Source organism: Geotrypetes seraphini, chromosome 2, assembly GCF_902459505.1.
Source record: "Geotrypetes seraphini chromosome 2, aGeoSer1.1, whole genome shotgun sequence".
NCBI classification, from domain to species: Eukaryota; Metazoa; Chordata; class Amphibia; order Gymnophiona; family Dermophiidae; genus Geotrypetes; species Geotrypetes seraphini.
Genome location: NC_047085.1, coordinates 429,673,969 through 429,689,931, shown reverse-complemented (window position 1 = coordinate 429,689,931; position 15,963 = coordinate 429,673,969). Strand labels below are relative to the sequence as shown.

At 40.5% G+C, this 15,963-nt stretch overlaps 1 protein-coding gene and 1 long non-coding RNA gene across 5 annotated transcripts in view; one reads left to right on the top strand and one right to left on the bottom strand.

The window, feature by feature from the left end:
* Positions 1 to 15,963, bottom strand: part of LOC117354205 — a 187,597-nt gene that overhangs the window by 44,046 nt on the left and 127,588 nt on the right. The gene's annotated exons all lie outside the window — the stretch shown is intronic.
* STEAP1 (STEAP family member 1) overlaps positions 1 to 15,963 on the top strand; it is a 185,690-nt gene that overhangs the window by 56,287 nt on the left and 113,440 nt on the right. The window lies entirely within an intron of this gene.

Sequence of the window (15,963 nt, the reverse complement as noted above, 5' to 3'; positions counted from 1 at the left end):
ATTGGAGAGATCAATCTGCCTGCTTTTAAATATCAGCAGCAGTGGAGATCAACTGCTTTTACACCTAAGCAGCAACGAGACCAGCCACAACCACCGAGAGCACACAGACCCAATCCTACCAAGAGTGTGAACTCTTCCCCCCATGCAATCCGCTAAGAAGATCGACTGTCGGCTCCGGGCGGCTTTCCCGCAGAGGAGAGAATCCTGCATTCACCGTGGGCCTCATCTGGGGCAGCCTCCTTGGAGCGGCTGGGGCACGGGCAGTGTGTCTGGGAGGGAATGCATGGATGGGAGAACATCGCAGGGGAGGAGACATAGGCATCCTGGGACTGTCTGCCAAGTCTCTTCCCTGAAGAAGCCCTTTCTGGAAACGTCAATCGCTCCTCCTAAACTTACTTGCTCCACTTCATCACTGACGCTGAAACCGTGGATTGAAGACAAAGTTTTATTTTATTTTTCTTTCCAGTTTATGATTTATCTTTAATCTTATCTATTGTTTTGCCTTTTGTCTTTGTTTTGTTCTATTTCTATCATTTAAATTTCTCCAGAATTCTACTGTTCAACGGCTCCCCCTTCTGCTTCTATTCCTTTCTCTCCTCTCTTCTACCTTCCAAAGTATTTAGATCAATGCTGTCTTATTAAAATGTTTATTTTATTTTTATTTTTCCTCTAACTCTACTTTTTACTTCTCTATTACCCTCCAGGTACTTTAGTTAGATTGTGAGCCTTCGGGACAGTAAGGGAATTTTTCAAGTACCTTTCTTATTTCTAATCTTAATGTATATTTTCTGTAAACCGCTTAGAACCTAACGGATGTAGCGGTATATAAGAAATAAATTACATTACATTACATAAGAAAATTAACTCCAGAATGACTCGGATGTAATTAACATGAGTCATCAATGTGAGCTAATTAATGTGCCATTATGAGCTACCATAATGCGGTTTTGTACAGTGGCCTCATAGCTTTTGTGAAAGATGCTCTGAGAAAGAAGATTCCATTTCTTCCTATATATTAACACTGGATTACAACCCCTTTTTAAAGCAAAGAATATTCCATTGATTGTAAACGTTTTTCAAAGCACTCCCTAACTACAGGATTCTCTTTTATATCAGCCTTGCATCTAGATACAGCAACTGGATTTTCAAATTACTTTTGGGACTATTTTCTGCAGTAAGAGAGGATAAAGTTTACTTTCCAAAATGGACAATAAAAATAACACAGGCCTCCTTTTGGTCCTCATGAGTATACTTTATATGCCCTTGAAAAAAAAAAGTATATCCAATGTACCTTTCAAAGTGATTTATTATGTGCTATTGTTATCGTGTTCAGTATTGTTCAATACCAAACCACTGTACTGATGACCACTCTCCATTCTGCCTTAGTTCTATCATGTGCTTTTATTTACCTCCTGAGGGAAAAAAATTTTAATTGGTTTACAGAAGTCTGAGCTCTCTTTTATCAATGACAGATTTCATCAAAATGGAACTAGCCCAGCAACTATATGGAATTTTCCTGGATCCAGGGACCCATAATTTGGTTGAGGGTATTTTAAGATATCAAGGCTCTATTTGCACAGTAGTTTGTGACATTTGTGCATAGTTTCTAAAAGTCTGATGAGCATAAAAAATATCCAACGTACTATTCTAGAAAAGTTCCTTGAGGTCAGGCAAACATAGGAACCCTACTTTGCTGCTCAGCCTAGAGAAAAGAATGTATCAGTGTTTGCTTTCTCTTGCTTTTGCGGGCTGTTTGCCAAGCCCTCTTCACTCAGAATTGATGAAGCACCATGGTCTCTTGTGAAGGAGTTTACTGTCAATTTAAGCTTGTAAAAATAACTTCATGCACAGACTTATCTTACAAAATCTATATTCTTTTATGAAGCTCCCTACTTCAACCTAATTGCTTTCAAAAAAGCTGTATCCTATTAAGAATATCATTAATTAAAATAATTTTTTTAATATCTTTATTCATTTTAAAGCAAAAAATAAGTGCAACATATTTTACAGACATTTTACACTTTAACAAATTATATTTATGACAAATACATATATCAACCTCCCCTTTATACATACCCAACAATTGCACTCTAAATAAAAATTACTCCCCACCTCCCTCCCACCCACCCTCCCTAGACGTGCATGATCAAAGGGCCAAATCAACAATCACTCCCTGCAGAATTTTGTCAATGGCTCCCAAACATCCATAAATTTCTTATAATGTCACTGTTGTATGGCTATCTTACGCTCCATTTTAAAAGTATAACAAAGATATTCCCACCAGAAAGTGTAATTTAATCTATCACAGTTCTTCCAGTTCCTCAAAATAAGTTGTATGGCAACTCCCCTCATTATAAATAATTTAATATGCGTTTGCTTTTACTCAGTACACCAAAAGGTTTATAGATTGAGGGAGCAGTATAGAGTATATGTATAAGGCAGTGTTTCTCAACCCTCTCTTGTAGGAACACCAACCTGTCAGGTTTTCCAGAATGTAAAAGAGACCCATTGTATCATATTTATCTTATGAATAGTCACACTCTTAATCCTGAAACCCTGACTGGCTAGCTGTGTCTCCAGGAGCGAGGTAAGAAGAATGTTATAAAGGATGGGTTTCTGATCGCCTGTGTTTATGCAAAAGGAGTGTACTAGATTTGGTGTATTTAGATTTTAGCAAAGCCTTTGACAGTGTTCCACAAAGGCATCAAATAAACTGATTGCCCTCGGAATGGGCCACAAAGTGATGGACTGGAACCCAAATGCACAAAAATCAATAAATCCTGTGGGTCATTATGGGGCCGATAAATTGTTCGATTTGAAAACAGCGATCGATGTTCAAATGACTTTGCATGCAAATGAGTTTCACAAAGGTCTGCTGTAATCCCATCCGATCAGTCGTTGTAAAGTGATTTTGGCACATGCGCAGAGCTGGCAGGGGAAGCACGAATAGCTGAACAGCAGGGGAAGCCCTGAAGCAGACTCCTGCCGCTCAGCTGTTTGAGGCAACAAGACTTTTTTTTTCTTTCTTTTTTTAATGGGCACAGATGTTGTGCATTTGTTACACATGCACAATATCTGTCTCCATTTTTAAAAAAAAAGTTGTGCTGGCCCCCTGATGATGTCTCCACCCCTCCTTAGTTACAAACTGTCATCCTTCCACAAGGAAGAAAAGAAAAAAACTACAGTACAACAGGATAAGTCCAGCACAGCACTTATCAAAATGATTCTATCCTGCTTTAGACTCAGCAAAAATAGCACGGCACAACTTCAAAAATAGTCCCAATAATCAATCACGGATATTTGTAATCCAGTTAAGAGTTTTCAACGCTTGCCTTGGACCAGCATATTTCCATAGATTGGATGCCGTTATGTACCTCAGCTATCTGCTCTGGCTCCAGTTCCATGGCTTGGAATTCCTCAGGTAGGTCAGAAGGTAGCTCTGCTCCGGCCTCAACAAGCTCCATGCTTTCAGGCAAAGAGCAGCCCTGAGCTTTGCAGCTGCCCTCGTTCTCTCAGTCTCTCCTTCTGCCTCTCAAGCAGCTCAGACCTCTGATTTAGGAGCTGGCAACCACGCCCCAAACCCTCAGGTGTAGAGGATATCCGGTTACTTCCTCTGGGATTGCGTGGGGGAAGGGAAAACTGCAGCTTAGCTTCAAGACTCCCTCTACTGGATACAGAAGGAACATCAGGTGAAATGCTAAACTGTCTAACCCTAGGGCCAGACCTTGCAGGCACAGTCTGCCTACCACAGTCTTCAGTCCATAACCCTTCTCCCCTCTGCTCACCATCCTGGCCAGCAGATTAACCATCCTCCTAACTATATCCCCCACCCTGGCATCCTGTTTATCTGTCTTGTCTGTTTATATTGTAAGCTCTTTTGAGCAAGGCCAGTCTCTTTTGTGACTCTGTACAGTGCTGCGTACATCTGGTAGTGCTCTAGAAATAATTAACAGTAGTAGAAGTAATGGTAGTAGGCATCGGTAGGTGCCTCCATAGTCACGATTCTCATCACAGATAGGTGCCAGAAATGTATGCCTTGAAAACCCTGGCCTATATTCTGGCGCCTATCTGTGATGTAGCCATGATTCTATAAATGGCATTGTTGCATGATTGACGCTGCTTTTGTGGGCAGCTGCTAATTGTGGTGCCGTTTATATAATTTGAGCCTATAAGACTAGCTAGTAGATCATTATTCATAGTAAATGAAGCAAATTAGGTTTAGTCAAAAGTTAAGTTTTGATGGGATTCCCAAACAGCATTCCTCAAATTCTCTTTGGAAGTTCCTCAAGAAATTAGATTATAGAATCTACTTGTTTGAACATACGTATATAGGTTTACATAAATTGAGAGTTCATTGGTGTACAAAAAATTTTAGGGGTTTTGCCATAGTAAAAAGTTTGGCACTCAGGGTTAGATTCTCAAAACTTACCATGCACTTAATGATGGTCACTAAACCGATTCCAACCGGTTTGCTGTGCCAGCATTACACCGGCTGATTATTAGAATGGCCTTTTCCAAGCTTCTGCCATGAAAATGTAGTACAATGAGGTCATTAATATTAAAATGGTAGTAAAATGGGATCATCAATATTTAAAGGAGCACTCTGGACGATTCTCTATCATTGCCGAGTGACTCCCTAACCTCGCTGTGCTACATTTGCAGTCAAAATTTTCTGACAGGGTCTGAGCTATCATAGTTTTACTTTCTGGTCAGTGCCTGAGAACTGATTGGCTCAGGCACTGACAGGAAAGTAACACTTGACAGCTCAGACCCCACCAAATTGAAGGAAGGCAGGAGGGAAGCCCACTCCCACCCACCACCAGTGATCCTTCCCAACACCCCTGATAGGAGGGATGCCCTTTCCCTTCCACAGCCGGATATCCTGCCCTCCCCCTACCTTTCCAACAAAGGCTGGCTGAAGGGATGCCTACCCCCTCCAACCGGCCAACCTCATCAGAATGGCGGACCTGCCAACCAGAGGGAGTAGACATACCTCCGGTCAGCCTTTGTCAGAAAGGTACTGTGGGTGTCGGGGGGGGGGGAACCCTGATGGTGGGAGGGAGTGGATATCCCTCCTGCTGGGGGTGTTGGGGAAGTGGGGATCACTGGCAGCAGGAGGGAGTGGGTATCCTTCCTGTTGGGAATGTTAGGGGGAGCTATTTGGCATGGTGGGGCATTGTAGGGGGGACCACGGTGGCAGCAGCAGGGGACCACGGTGGCAGCAGCAGGAGGAAGATGAGCATCCCTCTTGCCGATCTTGTACAGGGTGCTTGGGGGCTCCGAGCAGCAGTGGATGAGAGGGGGTGTCAGCGGGAAGGGGGACTTTTCTATCTGCTGCTTTCCCTGCCGGTTAATCAGCTGAGCCAGCAGGACTTGGAGAAATCTGCAGCTCATTTGATCGTGGCAGGGAGAGCAGCATTGACAGAAGGGAGGAGCTGTGCTTAATGATTGCTCTTCTGAGCAAGTGCCAGGCACAGTTCCTGCCCTTTATGGGCGATTCTCTGCACAAATAGTGTGCATATAATTTGCATGCTATTATGCTGAGAATCGCACATAAAATAAAAATCACTCCCACATCAACTCGCTGGATTTTACCTGTGAGTTTAGAGAATCCAGTTCTCAGTGAGAGGGAAGAAGTAGGTAGCACAATTAACACACCACAAGAGTTAGATCACCCTGATCTCAAAGGGAAGAAAAGGGGCCCAGAAACTGGAGTCTGAGTAACCAGTGCACTCCTAGAGGGGAAAGAGATCTCTAGGCATTGGAGTTCAAGCAATTCAAATCCCGCTGCTGTTTCTGTGCATGTAACTTAACCCTTCATTGCCTCAGGTACAAAAACTAGATTGTAAACCTTCTGGGGATAGGGAAATACCTAGTGTAGCTTAAGCTACAGCTGAAAAAGGGGGGGGCTAAATCCAAATAAATATACAAGGAATCTGGTGATGAGTCTTGAAGTCATAGAGGCCATATACTTTAGACCAGCCATTATATTTTTTTATTTATTTATTTCTATTTAATATACTGCCTTAGGAAAAAAAAGAGAGATATTGTATAAATATATACATAAGGTAAAAGTAATAATAATAATTTATTTTCTTGTATACTGCCCAACCAATAGTTCTGGGCAGTTCACAATAGGAGAATACTGAGACATTTCAGCACATGGTACAGTTTCATAGAACACACTCTCTACGTACAATCTAAAATTATATAATAAACTAGCTGATGCCCCGGTGTTGCACGGGTATTTAATTATAGCAATAACACTGTAAATGGATTCAAATAAAGATACTTTATAGTGGTGAATGAAATTATTTTTTTACAGCTTTATAAAAAGTACAATATTCAAATTATAATGTGAAATATTTGACAAAATGAATACAATACAACTAACACAAAACTTGATTATAAACAACATTTTTAGTTTCAACTCCAGGAGCAAGAACATATAAATTCTTGGGTGAACCCACCCTTGAGCAAGCAACATAAAGTTGTCCATGGGAAAAACAGGGGATCTTAAATCCACTCCACAGTATGTAATAGTCTGTCCCTGTGATTTGTTGATTGTGATAGAGAATGCAAGTCTCACTGGAATTTGCAAGCTCTTAAACTGAAAAGGAAGATGTGTTGCAAGTTTCGTTCAAATCGGGCAAGCCGTTTTTGCGTTGGCAGCTTTTTACAATTTTTCCATTGACATGAATGGGTGAAATCAGATTTTCTGTTTGTAGCTCCGCCCACGTGTGCAGGTGGGCCGCGAGACCCCCAGAACATATCACCCCAGGTAGTGAGGGATCTGCATACCAAGTTTCGTTCAAATCGGGCAAGGCGTTTTTGCGTTGGCAGCTTTTTACATTTTTGCCATTGACATGAATGGGTGAAATCTGATTTTCTGTTTGTAGCTCCGCCCACGTGTGCAGGTGGGCCGCGAGACCCCCAGAACATATCATCCCAGGTAGTGAGGGATCTGCATACCAAGTTTCGTTCAAATCGGTCAAGCCGTTTTTGCGTGATCGCGGCACATACACACACACATACATACACACACACATACATACCTCCGATTTTATATATATATAGAAGTAATACAATTGTTAAAATCATTCAAGTACAATGTTAAAAATTATTAAAAAATTAAAACATACTATGACAATAAGAATAGAAACAAAAAACCTCATTTAAATATATCAAAATTAATTTTCTTATTTGTCAAATAAAAAGGTTTTTAATGATTTCCTAAATGTAAAGTAAGAATTAGATTGAACAATCATCGGATTTAGCCAGGAGTTCATCTTCCCAGCTTGATACTCCAAAGTCCTGTCTAAAAAGGTCTTAAAATGACAGGCCTTTGGAGTAGGGAAGATGAACTTTCCAGAATTTCTAGTAGTATTAGAAGAAAAGCAGCAATGGCAAAGAATTAACTTCAAGGAGGATCCTGAATCCAAGTGAATGCTAAAGACAGAAGTTGAACCTGGACCAAATTTTGAGTTTTTTGTCTGTTTCTTCTCCACAAATCCTGTGCATGGCTGGGCATTTAAACTCTATACTCAGAAGGAACTAGGAAGGTTACCACTAAAACAAAATATTTACTCATAGAACCCGAATATGAAACCTAGAAACATGATGGCAGATAAAGGCCACATGGCCTATCTAGTCTGCCCATCCGCAGAAACCATTATCTCTTTCTCCAAGAGATCCTACTTGCCTGTTGGACATTCATTTTGAAATCTCTTGAGCCATCTGGTTTAAACACTATGATAGAGTGGAATTCATTTTTTTGATTCATTTTTTTACTTTGCTCTGGTTGGATAGGATTCACTGATGTCATAGATCTAAAGTGTATGCATGAACATTTGTAATAAAATTATGTTAATATGAAGAATATGCTTGCTAAAAGCAGTGAAGATTCTGGTGAACAGCTGTGAGTAGATATTCTTAATATATGTTTATTGGACTAATTTGGGCATGTTCCTATAAAGATTTCTTGTTTTAATTTTAGATGAATTCATATGGAATAAATCCCACTGGACATTAATAATTTAGCACATGCAATAATTCCCTGATGAAGTCCACTACCATAGGGTAAATCAAGCCATGTTGGACGATTGTACTGTTGATGGTATATTTTGGTTGACTGTTTTTTTATGTCATTACATCAGAGACATTAAGATAAATGCATAAAAAGTTTAATATTTCTATAAACATGATAAAAATGGGAACAGAAATTTCACCAATCCCAACCCATCCTCAATGGAATCTAACCCATACCCACTAAGATCCATTCTACACACCCATCCCCACAATTAATCTCCATCTCCATCAGTACTTAAAGGAGTCAACGCTATTATTTACTTGCTCACAACCCTCTGTTTCCTCCCAACCCCAACAGCCTCCTGTGGTCTTTTGGATGGCATTCACTATTCAACCAATGAGTATTCCAAGCCTTAGTTTGGTGTTCCAGCTGCTTCTCTGGGCATCCCAAGCCTCATTCTGGTGCTCCAATTGCCTCGCTCTGTATATTCCAAAGCTTATTCTGGTGCTCTAATTGGCTCAGTGCATTCCAAGACTCATTCTGGAATCACTGGGAAACCCACAGCAACTTCTTCCATCCCCAAGGGAATTCTGTAGAACTTCTTCCATATCTGCAGGAATTCTACAGATTCCACTGGATTCCTGCAATCCCCATTCTCATGCTGCTCTCTATTAGGGAAGTGCACTTTTAAGTAATATACCTTCATACCTGCAACCTACTTGTTGCTTATGCAAACAGATACAGTGTGATCTCCATTAACATACAGCTGGTTGCCAATTGCAACATTTCTACTGTAGGTTAAATATATAGAAACCCTTCATCCCTAAGTAGAGTAGGAATTCAGAAACCAGGGTTTGTCTTGAATTTACTGAGAATTAAAAATGCAAATATGTACCTGCACAATTACCAGTATCACCAGTGAGATCATTGCAGGTCTGAGTGCATCTCTTGGAACAGGTATGCTGACAAGTATGCCATCTGATGAGAGATTCACAGATTCAGACAGTTCTGGAAGGGTTGATGCATCTACTTACTTCATTAAAAAATCTAACTATGAATAGAAGCCAATTTGTTCCAGTGATACAGAGATATTCATGATGGTGTGAATGACATGAAGAAAACCTAGCAAAGCTTGAAGAATGGTCTGAAATTTGGCAGCTAAAATTTAATGCTAAGAAATGCAAGGTCATGCATTTGGGCTGCAAAAACCCGAAGGAACGGTACAGTTTAGGGGGTGAAGAACTTTTGTGCATGACAGAAGAACGGGACTTGGGTGTGATTGTATGTGATGAGCTAAAGGTGGCCAAACAGGTTGAAAAGATGACGGCAAAAGCTAGAAGGATGCTATGGTGCATAGGAAGAGGTATGGCCAGTAGGAAAAAGGAGGTATTGATGCCCCTTTATAAGACTCTGGTGAGTCCTCATTTAGAATATTGTGTACAATTCTGGAGACCGCACCTTCAAAAAGATATAAAAAGGATGGAGTCGGTCCAGAGGAAGGCTACTAAAATGGTGTGTGGTCTTCGTGATAAGGCAAATGGGAACAGACTTAAACATCTCAATATTAGAGGAAAGGCGGGAGAAGGGAGATATGATCGAGATGTTTAAATACCTACGTGGCATAAATGTGCATGAGTCAAGCCTCTTTCAATTGATAGGAAGCTCCGGAATGAGTGGGCATAGGATGAAGTTGAGGTGATAGGCTTCGGAGTAATCTAAGGAAATACTTTTTTTACAGAAAGGGTGGTAGATGCATGGAACAGTCTCCAGGAAGAAGTGGTGGAGACAGAGACTGTTTCTGAATTCAAGAAGGTGTGGGATAGGCACGTGGGATCGCTCAGAGAAAGAAATAATGGTTACTGCTGATGGGCAAACTAGATGGGCCATTTGGCCTTTATCTGCCATCATGTTTCTATGTTTCTCTATGGTGCTAGATCATTCCATTTAAAGCATGTTTTGTACTGTATATGGAAAATAGTTCTCATAAAATTGTGTGAGTGCATACAGCCATACAACTAAATATGCTAACACAAGAAACATAGAAACATAGAAATAGACGGCAGATAAGGACCACGGCCCATCAAGTCTGCCCACTCAAATGACCCTCCCTATCTATCTTTGTGGATAGATCCCACATGTCTATCCCATCTGGCCTTAAAATCTGGCACGCTGCTGGCCTCAATAACCTGAAGTGGAAGACTATTCCAGCGATCAACCACCCTTTCAGTGAAGAAGAACTTCCTAGTGTCACCGTGCAGTTTCCCGCCCCTGATTTTCCACGGATGCCCCCTTGTTGCCGCGGGACCCTTGAAAAAGAAGATATATTCTTCCACCTCGATGCGGCCCGTGAGATACTTGAATGTCTCGATCATATCTCCCCTCTCTCTACGCTCCTCGAGTGAGTAGAGCTGCAACTTCCCTAACCGCTCCTCTTATGAGAGATCCTTGAGTCCCGAGACCATCCTGGTGGCCATTCTCTGGACCGATTCCAGTCTCAGCACATCCTTGCGGTAATGCGACCTCCAGAATTGCACACAGTACTCTAGGTGCGGTCTCACCATGGATCTATACAGTGGCATAATGACTTCAGGTTTACGGCTGACGAAACTCCTGCGTATGCAACCTATGATTTGCCTTGCTTTGGATGAAACTTGCTCCACTTGATTTGCAGACTTCATGTCTTCCCTGACAATCATTCCTAAGTCTCTTTCTGCTTCAGTTCTTGTCAGGATCTCGCCATTTAGGATGTAAATCTTGCATGGATTTTGGCTTCCCAGGTGCATGACTTTGCATTTTTTGGCATTGAAACTGAGTTGCCAGGACCTAGACCAGCGCTCCAGTAGAAGTAGGTCATGCATCATATCGTCTGCCATTGAATTTTTGTCTGTTGTGCTTTTGCTCACTACATTGCTTAGTTTGGCATCATCGGCGAATAATGTTATTCTACCTCGGAGCCCTTCTGTCAAGTCTCTTATATAGATGTTGAACAAGATCGGGCCCAGGACGGAGGAGCCCTGTGGCACTCCTCTGACATTTCGGAGGGGGTGCCATTCACCACTACCCTCTGAAGCCTACCTCCAAGCCAGAGTTTGGGAGTTTTAAGTTTTAAGCACATGTACTTTTATGGATCTGCACTTAGGCTTTCTCGGGGCATATTTGTATGGTGCTCTATTGGAATTGCAGTGTTCACACATACATGTATATGCATAGAATGAATGCACATATTTACTGGTGCATGATTAGAGCAGATGTTAATTTGTGCAAGAGCATTTGTGCTCTGAGGGAGATTTTGTCAGAGTCTATTTTATGAAAGCATCTATGAACATATGTTGTTTTTGTAAAATAGGTGTGTTTTTGAGGATTTGTATGGCTACCTGTTCTGAAATTAACCTTTCCATGAATTAAAAAAAAAATCATCTCCTTGGTGATAGTGGCTGATACTAATATGCACTCAGTGCTAATTGCATGAATCACTGTGCCTCAGTAATAGAAACTTTTCTTAACTTCTGTAGCAGTCCATGAGAATTTCAGCTGGATTCAGAACCATCATAGTATAGGAAACATTTGGCCACAGTAATTTTCCAACTAATTAAGGGTTCTTTCAGAGTACAAAAAATAAGTGTTTAGTATGCAGGAGGCAAGATGGTGTTCTAGAATGAAGAGGTGATTTGAGCATTTTGTGTCACTTTGTCAAAAGGTTTTGCCTCTGGTGGTTTTTACCTTCCTGTATGGGCATGAGAAAGGGAATACTCTGGGTGTATCCATTTTCCTCTTCTGGAGGTCCATCGTTCAGGCAAGTGATGATTCTGGACCTGTTTCATAGTATGGCTTCTAACTCACTAGAAGATAGAGCTGCTATGAGGAGAGCAGCAGGGCACTTTCCCATATCTGGCCTGAAAACATTGCAGTGGTGTAGCCACTTTGGGCTCAGGCCCACCCAGTGGCAGCACATCCATGAGGTAGCTGGTGGGAATCCCAAAGTTTAAAACTCCCAAACCCTCTCCTCCGCGTACCTTTATAGGGCCAATCTTTGCCTGCAGTGAGCAGCGAGACTGAAACGCTGTTCACACTAGCTCCACAGCCTTCCTTCTGACGCAACTTCCTGTTTCCTTAGAGGTGGAGAGTGTCAGAAGGAAGACTGTGAGGTTGGCATGAGCAGCATGTGTCTGTCGCGCTGCTTGCTGCTGGTGAAGATCGACTCTCTGAAAGGTAGGCAGTGGCAGCGGAGGGGTGGACCAGATCACCTCACCCCACCTAGGTGGGAGAGGGAGAGATGGGATCTTCTGCCCACCCAACTGGAGTCCAGGCCCTCCAAAACGTGGGTGTCTCGCTATACCCCTGCATCATTGAGTGCTAGCAGATATTCTTTTCTCCTTCCTGCAGCACATGTTGACTTTGTCAGATGGGCTTAGCCAATAAAGTGAGGAGACTATATTGGCTTGCAGTGGAATGCCCTGAATTATTGCTGCACAATTTGGAAGTTCAATGCCAAAGAGGGTGATGGAATCCACTGTGGAAGGAGAATTAGTGACTGCCTCAAGGACAGTGAGTGTAGGAGTTAAGGACAGCTGATTGAGATTGCTGAAATCCCTGAAGTTCAGTATACTGTTTTGTAGAGACCCCTTTATATCACACTGGAAAATCTGTGGCAGGCTGTAGCATCTTTAGATTACTTAATTTCCTCTATTGTCACTATTACTTTAGATATATGCAAGAATATAGAATAAAAAATATACAAGGAACCTGGGAATGAGTCTTGAGATCATAGAGGCCATGGACTTTAGACCAGCCCTTCTGATTTTTTTTTTTTTAATTTCTATTTAATATACTACCTTAGGGGGAAAAAAAGAGATATTGTATAAATATAAACAGAAGGTAAAAGTAGTATGAGGAGAAAAGCAGCAATGGTAAAGACGTAGGGTTCCTTTCACTAAGCCACTTTAGGGCTTTAACGTGTGGAATAGCGTACGCCAGACCTTAACGCACTGAGCTTGCATTAGTTCTAGAAGCATAGCATGCGATAATTTCCTGCGTGCGCTAAAAACGCTAGCGCACCTTAGTAAAAAGAGCCCTTAACTTCAAGGAGGATCCTAAATCCAAAAGACAGAAGCTATCAAATGGGCTTGGAGATGGTGCAAAAAGAAAAAGAAAGAAAGTCAAAGTAAGGAATAAGGAGAACTTGGAAGCTATGTATTATTTGTATTGTAATCTCGAACCTAGGTTTTAGATGGCCTAATTCTATAAATGACATGCTCATTTGCTTACAAAAGTGTATGCATTTTATAGAATACCTGACCTAATGCTTAACTTAATTGTTTGATTGTATCTAAATTGGCATTTAAGTACCACTAATTGTCAATAATTTGATTTGTTTTATTAATTTGATACACTCGTACCTAATTGACATTAATGTGTTAATGACATTATGTGTTAGTGATGAATGCCTTTATTCTATAAAGCTGGCACCTAAATCCTATAGCATGCAACTGAGTATGGGATATGGGTGGTTCAGGGACATACTGACTATTTTAGCACATTTTTACAGAATACTGACAGTTACCGTGTATGCTCTGAATATAAACCCAGGTAACCTTTTTTCTCCTAAAAAGGGGGGGAAAAAGGTTAACTCAAATATATTTATATATATATATATATAACTCAAATATATTTATATTGGGGTTTATATTCAAGTGTCCTGCCCGCAGCCCTCCCTCCCTCCCTCCCTCCCTACCTGCCTGCCAGGCTCTACACCCCCTCCCTCCCCACAATGCCTTACAGGTCTTTCTCTGGGCCTGCCATAAGCCCTGGTGATCTGGGATAGGAGGGATGCCTCTTCTCCCGGCTGAATCTACTACTAAATACTACAATTTATTATTTCTGTAGCACTACCAGATGCATGCAGCACTATACAATAAACACTCAAGAGATAGTCCCTGCTTGAAAGAGGTTACAATCTAATTAAGGCAGATACACAAAACAGAGGCGAATCTATGCATATTGCTCAGATAGTATAAATGTTTTAAATAAATAAATTCCCTCTATAATCACCTACCCTATCCTCATCAGTCCCCTGTTGCAGTTGTGTAAACTCAAGCAGTTTACCATTAGATATCACGTCAACTCAAAATTAGGGGAATCTGATGAGGATAGGGTAGGTGATTATAGAGGGAATTTATTTATTTAAAACATTTATATCCTGCATATCAGAAAGATCCATGCGGGTTACAACCCACATACACATAAGCATAAATAGCCTAACACATCATCACTATCTCTTCAAGATAAAACTGTACTAGTGACATCCTACTTACAACTTCTTCAACTAAATTGAATTTCCTCCCTTCACAAATTGCCAAAGGCCTCCTGAACATAGAAAGCCTTCAAGCACTTACAAAAAGATAAAAACAGGGAAGTCTGATGAACATTGCCTGGAAGTGGGCTGTTCAGTTAAGGACTTAGGAAATCAGACTTGTTTTTCGGGTAAGCAGTCTAGGAGAGAGCCTCATCTCTCTTTTGTCTTTTTAAAAAAAATTAAAAAAAAATTTATTAACAACTTTCTTATTACAATCAAGCAGAATAATTACAATTTGAATAGATCAATTAAACATAATAGAAATACCTAAAACAGGAAAAACAAATTATTTAGATATTTAGTCCACAATATTTTGAGAAAATCAACAGGAAATAAAAATCAAATGAAATATCATCCAACAATAAGAAAGCGGCAATGTTCTAGATTACCTACAGCCAGTAGAGCAAGCTATAAATTTGCTACAGATGCTCCTCCTTCTCTTGATTCAATAAACTCTAACAGCTGTTTGGGTTCATAAAATAGGAAATTCTTAGTTTGATAGATAAAACATTTTACAGGAAATTGTAATATAAAAGTTCCACCCGAGGCAAGGATTCTTGGCTCCTTTCTCCGCCTCTGGGACTTTTGAACCATATCAGGAAATATACGAATTTTGGCCCCCAAAAACTGGTCATTTAAATGGTGTAAATACAAATGCAGAATATATTCACGACCACTTTCCAAAGGTAATGTAATTAATAGGGTTCTCCTTTCAGTTACCACCTCTAGTGAACTCTCTAAGAAGGTTGTCAAATCCATATCCCCCCCCCCCTTATCTCCTTTAATCTCATTAGGGGTAGAAGCATCCCCAGAACATTTCAGCTGTAGATAACTAACTATAGGAGGTAAATTATCAGATGGAATACATTGGATCATGTTCCTTCCACTGTATTTTTGGATTCTGGAGTCTCCCTACAAATTGAGTTCTCCTCTAAGATTTTGGGAATACTTTTTGATTCTTCTCTTACTTTTAAGGATCAAATAAACTTTCTGGTTAAGAAATATTTTTTCAGCTTACGAATGTTGAGGAAGGTCAGATCTCTTTTCCATCAACATCATTTTTCTGTTTTGGTCCAATCTATTATATTATCCCGGTTAGATTAGTGTAACGCCATTTATCTTGGCATCACTAAGAACTGCCTTCAGAAACTACAATTGATTCAGAATACCGCCGCCAAGTTGATCTATGGAAAGAGCAAATTCGGCCATGTGACTCCTTTGCTTTTCTCTCTCCATTGGCTCCCGGTTTATTTTAGAATTCAGTTTAAGTGTTTATGTATTGTTTTTAAGATTTTACATGGTATCTTTGCTCCTCTTGTTCCTCTGCTATGGAATGTTTATAGATTTTTATATGCGAGAGGCATTCATCGATTTAAACTTTCTCTTCCTTCTAGGAAAAGAATTCAAGGAACTAATAATTTTAGCAATTCTCTGGCGTTTAAATTGCCCCAATTATGGAATGAACTTCCCCTAATTTTGAGGTGTCCCAGTTCCTTCCAACTCTTCCGTGAACTTCTAAAAACTTTTTTTTATTCGCTAAACATTTTGAAAACTAACTCTTGTATTTCAGTTTACTTTACTT